General features: G+C 45.8%; 1 pseudogene; it reads right to left on the reverse strand.

Moving 5' to 3' along the window:
• Positions 1–1,339: 1,339 nt before the first annotated feature.
• Positions 1,340–15,420, reverse strand: LOC143620821 (putative pentatricopeptide repeat-containing protein At1g77010, mitochondrial; annotated as a pseudogene).
• Between the last annotated feature and the right edge of the window lie 2,116 nt (positions 15,421–17,536).

The following is a 17,536-nucleotide window of genomic DNA, read 5'->3' on the forward strand; positions in this document are numbered from 1 at the left end:
CATGTAAGTATGTTCAATTATGTTTGTTTATCTTTATTCAATTATGTTCGTTTATGTAAGCGAACACGAACATGTTCATTTTTTAAACAGACGAACATAAACACCAAATATGTGTTCAATTAAGTGTTCGCGTTCATTCGGTTCATTTACAAGCCTAGGTCTACTTCTTGATCAAAAATGCATACAGTGATTTTTTACACGTACAAAATAGGTATGGTCATGTGATCATGTCGACTGACACGTATTTGTTTTATTATTTTGTAATTTAATAAAATTAGTAATAGTAATCTCAATTTGTGTGTTGCGATGGGTAAGCGAGAAAGAGTCTCCTAATACTTATACAAAAATGACAAATAACGTAATTGAAAACCTATGGTGGACTCGGAAAAGAATCTCCTAATACTTATACAAATCCGACTTAAAGTAGAATAAATATTGACATGAAGAAGACTCTTGCCTGACAAAATGAAATAACTTGAGTGGTTAAGTTACTTCTACTTTTATATTATTTATTTATTACTTTTCTTTTAACAGTCAAATACTGTTTACATGTAACCTTTAAGGGGCTTGAGCACCCAACCTCAAATTTATGTTATTAAATCTTAATTTCTCATTTTATAATGTATAAAAGTTGATTTTTAGAATTTAATAAAATGGGATATCTTAGAACTCTATAACTCATGGGTATAAAAGTTGATTTTTTGCACCTTGCTCCTCGGCATAGGCTCCGTAAGATGCGTATGCCCTTGACTGTATCTAACGCATTTGATAACTGTGATCTCCGCAATAGCCACTTCCAAACCCACGGCCGGGGATGGGTTTGATTTCTCTTCAACGACGACGCACCGGAGCTTGGTGTGGTTGAGCAATACAGCTCCAAGTTGTTCACAAATACTCAGGACAACTCATTAACTTATCATCCCTAAGACCCTAACTTAATAAACTCATTATCTTATTATCTGATTCTCTTTGTGATTCTTCAAGTTGCTATATTCATCTACAAATACACATCCAAACACCTAAAAAAGGCTTGTGTTGTTAGGCGAGTATCGGTTAACAACGAGTAGTACAAAATATTAATTGAGCAAAACAAACCCGAAATCTGATTGATGGCTAAACGGCTGATCGAACAACCAAGGTTCTGCTGGTCAAAACATATCAGCGATAAGATAATGGCTGGTCGTGATGGGGCGATCTGGTGGCTGTCGGCGATGACAGTCATTTTTTGTTTCTTTATACAAATAAAATGTAAAAAAATAAATATGTGAGTAATTAAGCTAACTACATATATGCACTTTACATATATCCTATAACATATTACATAACCACTATAGTTTCTTCAAGAATCAACCCAACTTCTACCAGGAACCTTTTGTATTCTCTCATCTATTATCAACTTTCTAACCTGCTCCGATCGGGCCCACTCCCCAGAAACCGCAAAGACGCTCGACAACTGCACATGTGCATCCGCGTTCTTCGGGTCAATCTTTATTATTTTCTCTGCAACTTTCCTTCCCAAAATTGCATTCCCATGAGCTACACACCCTCTCAAAACCGATGACCACATGCTTACATCGGCATCAAACGGCATGTGTGCAACTAACTTTAACGCCTCATCAAGCCGACCAAACCTTGATAAAAGATCCACCATACACGAGTAATGCTCGATTCCCGGTTCAATAAAATACTCGTGTTTCATTACATGAAACCACTTTAACCCCTCTTCAAATAAACCGCAGTGATCACATGCAGATAAAACTGCAGTAAACGTGATATTATTAGGCGTAACGTTTAATTTTCTCATATTATTAAACAATTCCAACGCCTCAATTCCGTACCCATTTGTAGCATAGCCCATTAACATGGAGTTCCATAAAGCTTGGTCAAACTGGTCAAAGTTGACCATTTGACCAAATATCTTTCTACCATTATCAATCATCCCACATTTGCAATACAAGTCGATAACCGAAGTTGAAACGATTATATCATATTCAAGACCGATAACAATAGCTTTAGCAAACAATGATTCACCAAATTCAAGTGACGAAATCGCACCACACACGCTAATCACACTCGCAAGGGTAAATTCGTCAATTCTCAACCCCATTGTGTTTAACTCACCGAAACAAGCAATTGCTTCGGCTGAATAACCGTTTTGACTCAACCCTGATATCATTGAGTTCCATGAAATCAATGTTTTAGATGAAATACTGTTAAAAACCTCTTTAGCATCTTCAACTCTTCCACGGTTACAATAAACCTTAATCATCGAGTTCAACAAAACCATGTCGTGTGTATCTAACTCGTTAAACAACTCACACGCGCTATCTAACCTACCACATTTAAAATAAATGTCAACAAGCACGGATGCAACTATAAGATCACTCGTCACTCCAAATTTACACGCATGTGCATGCATTTGTGTTGCATAATCAACAAACCCTAAACAATCACACGCGTTTAAAACACTCGCGATAGTCGAAGCATCTTCACGAGTCCCGCTTCTTCTCATTTCATTAAACAACAAAACGGCTTCTTTTCCATATTATTAACAATATAACCCGATATCAACGAGTTCCATAAACCAACGCTAGGGTCGTTTTTCATATCAAAAACTTGTTTCGCATCGGTAACATTTCTGTTATTCAAGTACGCAGAGATCAACGACGATAGAGAAAAATCATCAACGTACGGAAGCGTTTGCAACACTCGGTTCGCATAATCCAAATCGCCGCATTTCCCATACATTTGACTAACGCGCTTCCCAAAACCGGGTCAACGTTGACCCGGTCAACGACTAAATACGCATGTATTATTTTCCCTAACTTAAGATCTAACAAATCCACACACGCACCAAACACCGTAGCTAAAACATATGCGTCCAACCCACACGTCCCAGATTTCATAGCTTGAAACAAACCAAGCGCTTCCATCGCCTGCCCGTTCCGAGCATACCCATGAATCATTGCGTTCCACACCACCGCGTTCTTGACCACCATTTGATCAAAAACCATTCTTGCAAGCCTCAGCTTTCCCGCCTTAACGAACCCGGATATAACCACATTCCACGTAAAACTATTCTTGTCGGGCATAGTGCGAAACAAGCGTAAAGTCTCGTTTTCGTTGCGTGAGTGAAGAGGTAGGTCCCAGCAGGGCTCAGTTGGTCCCGCATGACTCACCTTGAACAGGGATGTCTGCGCAAAGACCATCTACTCCCGCAGGACCCACCATGCTCAGAGAAGCCTACGCGCAGTATGCAAGCTGCATACGCAGGGAAAAGCCTCCCAATGGTAAAGTAACCCGCCTGTTCCCGCAGTTGCGGATACAAGCCATCAGGGAAGGCTACCCGCACAGCATAGCTACACGCATAAGGCTTAACACTTACAAATATTCAGTGTCACCTGAAAGAATGAGCAAAGGCGGGAGGGGGAAAACTCCCGCCAAAATGGGCCAGTCCGTATGATGGAGGATCTTTTGCGTGATACCTGACGAGGTAAAGACAAAAGATCTGACCAAGAATGCGACAGCTCACTGACAGCAGCGTGGCAGACAGCACGCCACAGCACTGTGACCAATAGCCGCCGCCTGCCCACCAACTCCTGCCAGACCACGTGCCTAGCCTGCAGTTGGTAGAAGACGAAGAGTGCACGGCACGCCTGCTCTGTGTCAGCCGCTACCTATCCACCACTCACAGGTAGGGCACGTGCATAGGTTACAGTTGGTAGCGTGTTGGGCCGGCTAAACCCCTTGGAAACCCACCTTCGGCTATAAAAGACAGCAAATGGTATTATCATTTCATCATCTACTATCTCGTATAACTTACTTGATAATTGCTCTAATAGTATTCATATACTTTTATATTTAAAGAGCAATATAGACTGATTCTCACGCCGGAGGGTGGTCACAAGGAGGAACCCCCCCCCCCTTCTCAGTGACGAGCTCACGGTGTCTGTTTTGCAGGTTCCCTGAAGTACAACTTACTCTGCTGGACCTAACCTTTGAGGGAAACATTACTTAGCCCCCAGATTACCCATAATCTGCCCGGGGTCACTTAGTGTTTCTTCATTGGCGCCATCCGTGCATAAAAGCTAGAACTACATCTTTCTCCAGTTTTTCAAAACTTCCAAGATGACTAGAGAAATTCCGGTAACCACAACCCCAGCCACTGGGGTAAACACCGGCAACACAATGTTTACAAACACTACCCCAGCCACCCAAGCTGGGGCAAGTGAAGTACATTTTACGAACACTACCCCAGTCACTCATGTAGGGGCAAGTGGAGTAAATATTCCACTGGGATTCACTGATGCCCAGCTGGAAAAACGAACTCGAGCCCCTCGCCAAACACTTGATCAAGTGAAGGCATGGGCCGAGGCACGTCAAAGAGAATTTCAGGCTGAGTTGGACGAACGCTTGCGTTCAGTCCAACAAGCTGAGGAATTCGGTAGTACTCGCCAGCACCTCAACATGAGTAGTGAGTACGAGTACTCAGACGACGAGAGGGAAGACTCCGACACGGACGCGAACCCTCGCCATAGGGCGAAAGGGAAGCGTAAGGAAACGGATCCCCAGCCAAAAAGGAATTTTGGGGAAGCATTCCAACCAGTCACGGAAAAAAGCTCGCGTGACTTCTCCAAGGCCTTTAGACCTACTGCCACAAACGCAGGAAGGTCAAAATTTGCAAGGGACATTGCAGAAGCAATCGCCCCGAGGAGTGCCAAACAAATGTCCAACATTGGCACATACGATGGTCTATCCGACCCAGATGACCATCTGAACAGGTTCATTGCGGGGGCAACCGTCAGTAACTGGACGGAACCCACGTGGTGCTACATGTTCCAGATGACTCTGGTAGGAGCAGCCAGAGCATGGTTCGACCGTTTACCGGTCCACCACATTTATGACTGGGCAGACTTCCAGAACAAGTTCAGTCAACAGTTTAGTCAACAGAGGAAGCACACTGAGGAGCAGTGGACGATCCTCAACTGTGTGAGAGAAGAGGATGAATCCTTACTGGACTTCATCACCCGCTTCAACTCCAAGAAGCTGAGTCTGGGCAACATCAGCGAAGACCTCGTTCGCGCCGCTTTCATTCAGGGCGCTGAGTACCCAGAACTTATCCGCACTCTGACAGGTAAAGACGGCATGCCATCCACATGGGATGCCATAATGACGGCAGCCAAACGTTTTGCCGAAACGGAGAAACAGCTGGGAAGAGATCTCCCCCAGAATACAAACCTCTACACACAGAGGACAAGGGAGAACAATGTGAGAACCGCCCGGCTAAACAAAAAGAGGCGGCAAGGTATTTGGCAGTCAAGGATAAACTTTGACACCCCCTCAAGCTCTCGCCCTCTGGTTGGCGGAAGGGACAACACGCACCCTTCGAACCGGAAAAACCGTTGGACGCCACTCACCAAGAGCGTCACGGAGATATTTGCCACGGAAAAACTGCCATGGCCAAAAGCCCCAGCGATCCGACAGAAACCCAATGCGGATCAAAGCAAGTCTTGTGACTTCCATGGGACAAAGGGCCATAGCACTGAGGAGTGCACATCCTTGAGGGACATCGTCGAGACATTCGTCAAGGATGGGAGGCTCGCACACCTCGTGGCATCTATCAAGAAGGGAGGAAGGAACGACAACAGGTACAGGGGTAACGGACGAAAGCCCGTCGACATCAGCATCAACATGGTCCATGGTAAGGTCAGAGGAAGAAAGAGACCGATGACCGAACCATGCGCATGGAAGGAAGCAGAAGTGCGCTTCCCGCGAGTGCCGGGAGGCCCAAACAAAGAAGGCCCCATTGTCATTAAAAGCCAGCTGGGGCACTACATCACCTCCCGCACCCTCGTTGACAATGGCGCATCGTCGACAGTGATGTACAGGCAGTTCTTCGACAAGCTAGACGATGAAGACAAGGAACGCCTGGAGACGGTCTACGCTTCAATGGAAGGGTTTGACGGCAGCATGAACACTCCCTTGGGCACCCTATCTTTCCCCGTCACTCTCACCGATGGGAATTATTCACGCACGGAGGATGTGGATTTTGTTGTAATGAAAAAACCACATCATACGTATGACATCCTATTCGGGAGAGACGGGATGGCAAGATTCAACGCCGTGGTATCCTCAGTCCACGGCATGATGGGATGGCCAACAACTGAAGGCGTAGCGATGATCACGGGCATTCCCCAGGTATGCATCGCATTTGTCTCCTCTAAACCCAAACCGAAGATGGCCAAACAAACCATCACTGAACCTGAAAAGTGGGCATTCAATGGGAAATATCCCGATCAGGCCGTTACCATTGGCCCGACAATTGTTGATCCAACACGCACCTTACTCAAGCGCTTACTGCAGCGAAACGCAGACATCTTCGCGTGGACACCAGCCGACATGACTGGTGTACCCCGGAGTAAGGCAGAGCATAAGCTCAAATGCGATCCGGCCGTTACGCCGATCGTACAAAAGCGCAGAGTAATGGGGCCCGAGCAAACCAACGCGTGCAGAACCCAAGTCAAGGAACTCCTTGACGCGGGCATCGTGCGCGTTAGCAAATATCAAACATGGGTTGCAAATCCCGTAATGGTACCGAAGAATAACAAACAATGGCGCATGTGCATAGATTTCAAAGATTTGAATAAAGCATGCCCCAAAGATTGTTATCCGTTGCCAGAAATTGATCTCAAGGTGGATTCGGTGGCACCATTTCGCCTTAAATGCTTCTTGGATGCGTATAAGGGGTACCATCAAATCCACATGGCTGTAGATGACCAGGACAAAACCGCCTTTCGGACGCCCGATGGCACATTTTGTTATAAAATGATGCCATTCGGACTTAAGAACGCGGGGTCCACGTACCAACGACTAATGGATAAAGAGTTTCACGCCCAAATTGGGAGAAACTTGGAAGTCTATATGGATGATTTGGTCATCAAAAGCCCCGAGCCAGAGGCGATGTTGAAAGACATTGACGAAACTTTCAACACGCTCAGAAAGATAAACATGAAGCTCAACCCGAGCAAGTGTTCATTTGGGGTGGAAGAAGGGAAGTTCTTGGGAGTCATTATTACTAAAGATGGCTTCAGAGCGAACCCTGAAAAGGTCGAAGCCATTGTCAAAATGGAATCACCTACCACCATAAAACAGGCTCAAACACTGAATGGACGACTAGTCGCGCTTAACCGCTTTTTGGCAAACCATGCGGATAGGTCGTTCCCTTTTGTGTCAACGCTAAGAAATTGTTTAAAGAAAACGCACTTCCGCTGGACACCAGAAGCGGAAGCAGCTTTTCAGGAGATTCGATCACGCCTGATCGAACTCCCAACACTCACAGCACCACAAGCGGGGGAGGAGTTAATCCTATACCTCTCCGCAACAGATAGAGCAACCGGGGCAGTCCTGCTTGTAGAACGAAAAGGCATCCAGATGCCAATCTATTATGTTAGCCGCGTGCTGGCAGACGCGGAAACCCGGTACTCTACCCTGGAAAAACTAGTCTTGGCACTTATACACGCTTCACGCAGGTTGAGACGATATTTCCAGGGTCACCCAATCACTATTCTCACCAACTTCAAACTCTCAAATGTTCTAGGCAAACCCGAGTTATCGGGACGTCTAGCCAAATGGGCAATTGAATTGGGAGAATATGCGATTCAATACAAGCCGAGACCAGCCATTAAAGGCCAGGTCCTGGCTGATTTTATTGCAGAAGTCCCCGTTTCACGGGAGAAAGAGTGTCAGGAGGAGGTTCAACCCTCCCCAGCACACGAAATCAATGAGGTCTGGCGACTCTACACTGATGGAGCAGCTAGTAACGAGGGTTCAGGCGCAGGGTTAAAATTAACAAATCCAGCAGGCCAGGAATATACTTATGCTATTCGGCTGGATTTTCCAAGTACGAATAACGAAGCTGAATATGAAGCATTCCTGGCCGGATTGAGGATTGCGCGTAAAATGGGTGTAAAAAATTTGGAAGCCCATGTAGATTCCATGCTAGTGGCAAACCAAATAAACGGGACGTACACGGCTGTGAACGACACAATGGCCCTGTACCTTGCCCAGGCCAAAGCCATCATGCGCGATTTTAATGATTGTAAAGTGATACACGTCAAGCGCAGCGAAAACAAATCTGCGGATGCGTTAAGCAAGCTTGCATCACTGGCCTTCACCCACTTGGGAAAGGACATCCGCGTTGAACTCCTCGAAACACCATCAGTCCCGCACAAGGAAATTTGTGTCATCCAAACCGGTACAGAAACATGGATGACCCCAATAATAAAATACCTTGAAGCAGGAACGTTACCAGAGTCAAAGTCACAGGCAAGAAAACTACGCTGTAAAGCACTGAATTATCAGCTGGTCAATGACACCCTTTACAGACGTAACTTTCTTGGCCCATTGTTAAGATGCGTGGACAACCAAGATGCTGACTACCTCCTAAGGGAGGTTCACGAAGGCATCTGTGGAGTACACGCAGGCCCCCGCGCTGTGGTAGCCAAGCTAAACAACGCGGGATACTTCTGGCCGGGGATGCATATGGACGCGTTGGCATACATCAGAAAATGCAGATCTTGCAAGCTTTACGCACCCAACACGCATCGCCCGAAAAATGAACTTGTTCCTGTCACTTCCTCGTGGCCATTTCAGAAGTGGGCCATTGACGTGACAGGCCCATTTCCTACAGCAGCTGGGAATGTTCAGTTCCTAGTGGTAGCCATTGACTACTTCACCAAATGGATAGAAGCGAAACCTTTAGCCCAAACAACCGCAAAGCATATCAAAAAATTCATTTGGGAATTTATTATTTGTCGTTTTGGACTTCCACAGAATTTGGTAAGCGATAATGGCACCAACTTTGCTGACAAGAAGCTGCAGCAGTGGCTGAAAGAACTTCAAATCACCCACACCTTTACCTCAGTGGCACACCCGCAAGGTAACGGTGAGGTGGAAAGAGCAAATAAGAGCATCGTCGAAGGCATAAAGAGAAGACTCTTGGAACATAGATCCGGTTGGGTGGACGAGCTTCCACACGTCCTTTGGGCAAACAGAACGCTGAAGAAGACCAGTACGGGAGAAACCCCGTTCAGTCTCACTTATGGCACTGAAGCCATGATCCCAGTCGAAATCGGTTTACCCTCACCAAGGGTCTTAATCCAACCAGAAGACAATGATGCGGAAAGACGGTTAGACCTTATGCTAACCGAAGAGCGCAGAGACTTAGCCGCCGTGCGTGAAGAAAACTACAAACGACAAATGCAAAAATACTACAACACGCGGGTAAAACTCTGCAATTTCAATGAAGGAGACTACATACTGCGTAACAACGAGGCTTCGAACCAACAACGCCCAGGAAAGTTGGCCCCGATTTGGGAAGGGCCATACGTTATCAAAGAAGTTCTGGGAAAGGGCGCATACCGGCTCGAAAGGCTCGATGGCACTCCCATCCCTAGAACATGGAATGGAGCTCAATTACGCAAATGTTATATGTAGATCAATTCCAACTTGTAAAGAAAAGGCCTAGAGCCACTTCTAATGGAAATGATTCTCCTTTCATGATGTATTGATAGCTTGTAACCTATGAACTTCCCTTACGGGAAGAAGTAGTTGCGTGTGGAAGGCGGCAATACCCGCATAAACACAACGCCAAAATGTTAAAAAGTTCTAAGGAAAACCTACACGCAGGTCAGATGTAGGTAAAGTTTAGCCATCCTTGTAAGTGCAAGTGACGGTCTTACCCGCACAATCACAAACAAGGAAGCCAAACTTAACTTACCATCTACCACGTTAAAAGGTTAACTTATGAACACTTAAAAAAGGATAAGAAAAACCTACACGCGGTCAGATGAAGGCAAAAGTTCAGCCATCCTACCAAGTGCAAGTGACGGTTATACCCGCACAATCACGAAGGAGGAAGCAAAACTCTAACCCATCATCAACCACGTTCACAGGTTAACTTATTCTAAACACTTGGAAAATTGCTAATTTAAACTAAGTATGCAAGTCATAAGTTTATAAAGCAAAGAATCCAATGAAAGGAATAACAATCGTATATTTCAATGATATATTACAACAGTGTCCGGGTAACTACCCGCCTAAAAGAAATCTATACAAAGCTAAGTCTATCCTAGCAGTGGGAAGGGATCTTCAGGATCAGGCTTCAGGACCACCTCCGCTTGGACCAGCACCGTCAGAGCGCGGCTGTCCAAGGAAAGTCTTAAGGATGTTTAGCCCATCATCAGCAGCAGCAGCTTCATTCACCTTCTCCACTACCGGATGCGGGAAGGCAGCGTACTGGTTCACTGCTTGGTCATAAGCAGCTGCAGTGTTAACATTGAATAAAGGGAAGTTGGAGGGCGGAAAGCCTCTCTCAGCAAACCCTAGACCAAGCAGGAAGCCAGTCTTCTCCCCATCCTCATGAGAAGCGTTGAGGGCTGCGCTCATTGCATCGTCGTAAGAGGTCTCTGAAAGGACCCGACGCACAACCTACAAAAGAAAATTACAAGTTAGAACATTTTCTAATTACAAGTAGAAAGAGAAGAAAAAAAAGAGGATACCTGAGGCAACGCTTCTCGAAGCAGCCATTGGAGGGTAGCTTGACTTTCTTTGTAAGCACGTTCGGCTCCGCTTTTATCAAGGTTGGCAAGTTGAACTTCCTTGGCGGCAGCTTCTTCGACGCTTTTGAGTTTCCTTTCAGTGCGGTCAAGCACCCCCCTCTGGTCAAGGATCTCCTGCAGCTTCTTGGCATCTTCCATTGCCAAGGCGTCATGAGCATGCTGAAGAGCCTTTAATTTACATTTAAGCTGCTCATTCTCTTCGCGAAGTGGCTCAGCAACAGCTTCAGCCTTGGCAGCCCTCTCAGTTGAGTTTCGCGCAGTCTCCTTGGCCAGCCGAAGCTGTTCATTCACAGCTTGGGCAGCCTTGGAGCGGGCCTCGAGTCGCGCCTGGACTTCAACCTCGAGGGCCTTGAATGCCTTCTCCTTCTCGGCTGCGGCAGCGGCCAACTGCCGGTTCTCCTCCCGAAGAGCCCGCGCTTCAGATACATCTTTGGCGCGCGCTGCTTTTAACTTGTCGTTTTCACGACAAAGCAGCTCGACGCGGGGCTGCGTCCGGGCCTGGAGAACCCGAAGCTCATTGGTTAGCCTACCCTCTTGGTAGCTAGCCATGGCTTCCCCCAACGCACCATGAGGAGCAGCGTGGCGAGCCCAGTCCACGCACTCCACAGGGGTGCGAAGGGTTGTTCCTCGGCGTATGTTCCATCTTGGAACATACACTTCATTGGAATCCGACACTGCAAAAGAAACAAAGGCAGTTAGGAAAAGATGATAAAAATATATAAGGGAAAAAGAACCCTACGTACCTGTAGGGTCAATAACAGGCCGATAGCCGCCAGACCCATCACCTGAACCTAAAGGAAATCCATCCAACAGGTCAGGCAGACGGGAAGGTGGCATAGATCGGCGGGAAGCCCGGCGCATACCTGATGGTTCGGCCGTCGGTGCCGGGGGCGCAGGCATAGTGGCAGCCGCTGTGGTTGCCATTGTTGGCGCCGCCTCCTCAGCAGCAGTAACCGCCGGCTCCGTGAGAGATGCTGTAAAAATTGCACTCACAGCCGGCGGAGACATCTTCTCAGCCGGAACAGCCTCAGGAAGGCTGGAACCAGCGGAAGCAGGCGCAGGCGCCTGGGTCGACGCCTCGGGAAGGCTGACCAAGCCTACCGTCATTGGCGGGGGAATACTCGCTCCAAATCCACCCTGGAATGCGTTAACATCCACACCTGCACAAACAAAAGTGTTAGAAAAATTTATTTGAAATAAATTTAGACAAGAATCATGATGGTACTTACGGGGTCTCTTGAGCTTGAACGTACGGACGAGCGGGGGCGAACCCGAGGGAACCGGCCTCTTGACACCGGTAACCGTCGTCGTCGTTTCCTCCCCGGAGGTAACAGCTATAGCCTCCGGAGCGGTGGTCTCCTCACCACCGGGTTTCCCCGCCACTTCTGCACTATCTGATTCTGAGTCAGATAGGACTACCGGGTCGGCCGTAGAGGCGACCTTCTCCTTGCCTTTCCCGACGGCAGCCTTCTTCTTCCGCACCAGCGGAGGACCTTCTGCGGATTCCTCAGAAGAAGACATGTTAACTCCAGCAGCAGGCACAGCATTGAGGGGTTCAGGATAGAAGATAGGCTTACCTGGCCGTCGGTGGCTCAAGATCTCTTGGCCCGGCGGGTAAACCTCCACGAACCGACCCGCGGTCTGCTCTAAGATGGGCAACTCGTTCTCGTCCAGAGCACGAGTACCCATCCGCGCAGGACCATCTTCCTCCCGCGGATTCAGGAGCGACTGAAGATCGTTACCCTCTGAAATCAACAAGAAAGTTAGAAAAAATCGAAGTCAGCAAAAAGAAACAAGACATACCATAAGGGACAGAGTTCGAACCATATTCGAGGACGATCGGAACCTTATCCGCATTCGCCGCCTTCCACACCCGGCTCATCCCCAGCATCACCATCGCCGACTCCGGAAAACGGAAAACCGGGGACTGGACCCGGGATATCTTCGCGAACCATTCCGCCTCCTCATAGTTGATGGCGGGAAGGTTCGGAAGCGTCTGGCCATTCTTGAACTTCATGGCAATGGGGATGGCTCGAGCGGATATGAAGAAGAACTCTCTTCTCCATGAGCGAAGACTCCGCTCGGTGGTACAAATCTTTAAACCCTTGATACGGGTTGTAAGAGTGTACCACCCTTGGATGCACCTCCAAGTATAGAAGGTCATCAGGCGGTCAACGAGGGGCTCAAGGCCCAGTATCCGGCACACCCACTCAAAGTGCCGGACCTTGGCAATGGCCATGGGGTGCACCTCTGTCAGGTGCACACCGTGCCTCTCTAGGACACGGTACACAAACTTTGTCAACGGAAACCTAAGGTTCCCGTAGACAAAGAATGCAGCATAAACCCCGATCTTGCCACTAGGGGCATCGTACACAGTATGGTGGGGCTCAGGAAACTCAGGCTCGAGAGACTCGAGCATGAACTTCCTGACGATATACTGGTACAGCTCGACAGGAAGAGAACACTGGCATTCGCCAGCAGTCTTCTGATCATCAGCATCGTGAGAAGACATGGTGGAAGAAAGAAGAGATTTCAGAGTAATGCTTTACCGAAAAAGAGAAATTCGCCGGAAATTACTGGAGAAGAAGAGATGAAAGTGGAAAGTGTGAATTGCAAATAACCCTCTCCCCCTTTATATAGTAATCGCAATTAATGCGATGAATTTAATACGGAAGAGAGAGAAATCAAAGGTGCAATGAAACTATGACGCGTGGCAAAGGCAAGCTGGCAACAGCTGTCAAAAGGACGTGTGCCAGAGATTTCGCGGCTACGCGCCCAAAATCCCGTGCCCACGCGCCTGAAAAAGCAACTGGAATGACCACATAATGTCATGTCGCCATAACTTCTGGCACGTCCTGACACAGTCAGAAGAAACCGTCGCACGACGTTTGAGGTATTGGGTTGTTATCCATCCACCAACTCTTCAAATTTCAAAATTTAAAAATTTGAAGACTAAGGTTCAAAAAAGTAAGCGGGAAAATACCCCTTACCTTGGCAAACAAGTAACCATAAGCCGGGTGTGGGTACAGTGTAAAGGCAAAACCCTTCACATACCTAACACCCGCAGGGAATTGAAGCCAAAATATTTGGCAACCAAGTAACCATAAGACGGGTGCGGGTACAGTGTAAAGGCAAAACCCTTCACATACCTAGCACCCGCAGGGAATGGACGCCAGGAATACCTTGGAAGTAAAGTAACCGTAAGACGGATGCAGGTACAGTGTAAAGGCAAAACCCTTCACATACCTAGCACCCGCTGAGAATTGAAACCAGGAAGGATCTTCTGGGCAATGCTTGTGAAAACGGAAATAATATCCCCGCATAGCGGGAACATCGAGTACTACGTTGTTTGAGGCTCCAAGATGGAATTGGTGGTTTAAACATAATTGATCACTATGTTCAAAAACTACCAGAACCACAGGGAGAATCCGCACAACTAAGACTCAATGCTCCTGACTTGCGAGGAGGTTACAGACCTACCCGCATCATACCCAAAGACCAAGCAGGAAACTCGGGAATTTCTGCAAGTGACAAGGACTTCCGCGGGAAGAACCCCCATGGAAAACCTTACAAAAACCCCTTTTCAAAACCCTTTGCTTAAGTCCAAAAGTTCACCTCACTTTATTAGACATTCGTGAGAAGAACATTGGACTGGGGGGACTTGAAGAGGTAGGTCCCAGCAGGGCTCAGTTGGTCCCGCATGACTCACCTTGAACAGGGATGTCTGCGCAAAGACCATCTACTCCCGCAGGACCCACCATGCTCAGAGAAGCCTACGCGCAGTATGCAAGCTGCATACGCAGGGAAAAGCCTCCCAATGGTAAAGTAACCCGCCTGTTCCCGCAGTTGCGGATACAAGCCATCAGGGAAGGCTACCCGCACAGCATAGCTACACGCATAAGGCTTAACACTTACAAATATTCAGTGTCACCTGAAAGAATGAGCAAAGGCGGGAGGGGGAAAACTCCCGCCAAAATGGGCCAGTCCGTATGATGGAGGATCTTTTGCGTGATACCTGACGAGGTAAAGACAAAAGATCTGACCAAGAATGCGACAGCTCACTGACAGCAGCGTGGCAGACAGCACGCCACAGCACTGTGACCAATAGCCGCCGCCTGCCCACCAACTCCTGCCAGACCACGTGCCTAGCCTGCAGTTGGTAGAAGACGAAGAGTGCACGGCACGCCTGCTCTGTGTCAGCCGCTACCTATCCACCACTCACAGGTAGGGCACGTGCATAGGTTACAGTTGGTAGCGTGTTGGGCCGGCTAAACCCCTTGGAAACCCACCTTCGGCTATAAAAGACAGCAAATGGTATTATCATTTCATCATCTACTATCTCGTATAACTTACTTGATAATTGCTCTAATAGTATTCATATACTTTTATATTTAAAGAGCAATATAGACTGATTCTCACGCCGGAGGGTGGTCACAAGGAGGAACCCCCCCCTTCTCAGTGACGAGCTCACGGTGTCTGTTTTGCAGGTTCCCTGAAGTACAACTTACTCTGCTGGACCTAACCTTTGAGGGAAACATTACTTAGCCCACATTACGTAGCCTTCGATCAGCGAGTTCCATGTGAAGGGGTTTCGTTTGGGCATTTCGTCGAACAGTTGGTGGGCATTGGTTAAGTGGCCACATTTAGAGTAGAGTTGAATTAAACGGTTGGTTAATGTTACTGAGGAATGGAGTATGCCTCGTTTGAGTAATAAGGGGTGGAGTTGTTTGCCTTGGTTGAGTGAAAGGTTGGATGTGATGGTTTGTAGTAAACGTGTGCATGAGTGCCAATCAAGATCCATGGGGTTTTGAGTTCAGGGTTTTTATCGAGTTCTGTGGACCAAGTATGCAAGAAAAAGACCACTTATTTTTCTAAAAAGTTACGGTCACCACTGATTTTTTATATATATATAATGCCTCGTCGTTTGATTTTTTCTTTATAAAACTTCGTATTTTTTATAAACAAAAGTTACAAAATAGTAATTGAATAGTTTTTGCTTTTATAAAACTCAAAATTGGAGGAAATGTTTGTAAAAATAAAAACTTATTTAAACAACATAAAAAAATAGGGATTGATTAAGGTTTGGATTTTATAAAACTCACTTGCGCCCCTGTTCCCACCGGAGACCACCAGCCATTGCCATCCGCCGTCCACCACTTACCTTGGTTTAAAAAAGAGCGCTTAAGGCAAGGTGAGCCGAGAAGCGACCCAAGGCAAGCACCTCAACACTTTTGCCTACCCAAGGCGAAGTCTGTTCAAAAAGCGAACACTTTTTGCGCTTTTGTGTGAAGCGAAAAAGCGAGGAAGCGAAGGCTTTATGTACACAAAGCGACCAGTTAACCCACTTTCAACTTAATCTTTATAATTAGCAATTTCTGGACTTTTCACATTTGGTAATAAACTTTTGAAAGTTGAAACAAGTTTGAATAATGTTATTTTGGAAACACTTTCAAGTAATTTGGTACTTGATAACTTATTTTTATGCTACTTTGATATTTTGGGCGAGTAATATGGTACTCGAAAAAATGTTCTATACTACTTTTGGAATTTTGGGATATATATATGTTTGATATCTTAGACTTTTAATATATATTATAATGTGGTTTGTATGTAATATGTGGCTTATACATAATTAAATATTTTTTTAAAATAAGGTCGCCTCACGTTCAAAAGGCATTTGCTTTTGTGCTTTTCGCCTCAGCTGAGTACCTCTTCGCTTTTGTTCGCCTCACGCTTTTTTAATCCAAGCCGCCTACTGCTCGTTGCTCAGCCCTGTCAGCAAGGTAATAATTCATCTTTGTGTTGTTAAACATTGTATTGCATTTATATTGATTAATTTTCAAGGTCATAAAATCAGGGTTTGTAACTGTGGAATTGGGGATTTGAGGAAATTGATCAACTAAGCTTGTAATTGGTATTATATGATGAACTTTTAGTTTAACTCATCTTATTGAATCTTCTTAATTAGGTAAGATTCCATAAGAGTATTTGGTGGTTTACATAGAAAAAGAAATTGCTGAAACATTTGATTTGAAATTCAAAATTGAGTAATTCAAGGTCTTAAAGGTTGTCGAGCTGCTTTGTAATTCTTCTTCTAGGTACTCACTCTTCCCCTCACATTATTATGAATATTTTAGGCATTTGTTGGTTAAAAAATTATCTAGGTTTTTTCTTCTTTTTTTTATTGTAAGAACAATCGTTTGACGTAACGAACAAAAATAGATATATTGATGCATTATTTGAGCCGACCCGAACCGAATCACACACAAACCGAATTGTTGGCCCAAAATTTTTTGGGTCTGTGACTTCGTTTACCCCCGTAATGAAACCCAAGCTTCGCCACTGCAGATCCGAAAGTGGTATTCTCGAATGAAGACAGTGTTTGACTAGGTATCAACTCCCACTCCATGTGCTCGAATTACATGAGTTCAAACCACATATCATACTTTTGGTGACCAGTTATTAGGGCAGGTTAATAACTTTTCATGAACTAAACAAATATTATACTTAGATTGTCCGTTAAGGTCCAGCAAAACAATGGCACAAGATGATCAAGCATGAGCCAGCTAGCGGCCGCAATAAGCAATTAAGCGAAGGGATAGGGGTGAAGGATGGCGCAATGAGCAAAGGTGTGAAGATTTAGGTGCAGTTAACACCATATGACACAATATGAAACAAGGAATCTTGATAATAACTACAACCACCATGGTTATAAATTAAAATAATATAAAAAGTATTAAAAGATGTCTTCAAAGCTGAAAACAGCCGTCTCCTAGAGGCATTTTTTTCAAAAATTAGTTCACAGAAATAAAATAAAATGACTTACAAAAAATTTACAAACTTATTTTTATGTAACTAAATACAATTAACATACAAATTGCAAAAACTCTTTTATTAACATAAAATAAATTACTCAA

This window comes from Bidens hawaiensis, unplaced genomic scaffold (assembly GCF_021521415.1).
Source record: "Bidens hawaiensis isolate Kalapana, Puna unplaced genomic scaffold, B.hawaiensis_p1.1 tig00002717_1, whole genome shotgun sequence".
In the NCBI taxonomy this organism is placed as follows: Eukaryota; Viridiplantae; Streptophyta; class Magnoliopsida; order Asterales; family Asteraceae; genus Bidens; species Bidens hawaiensis.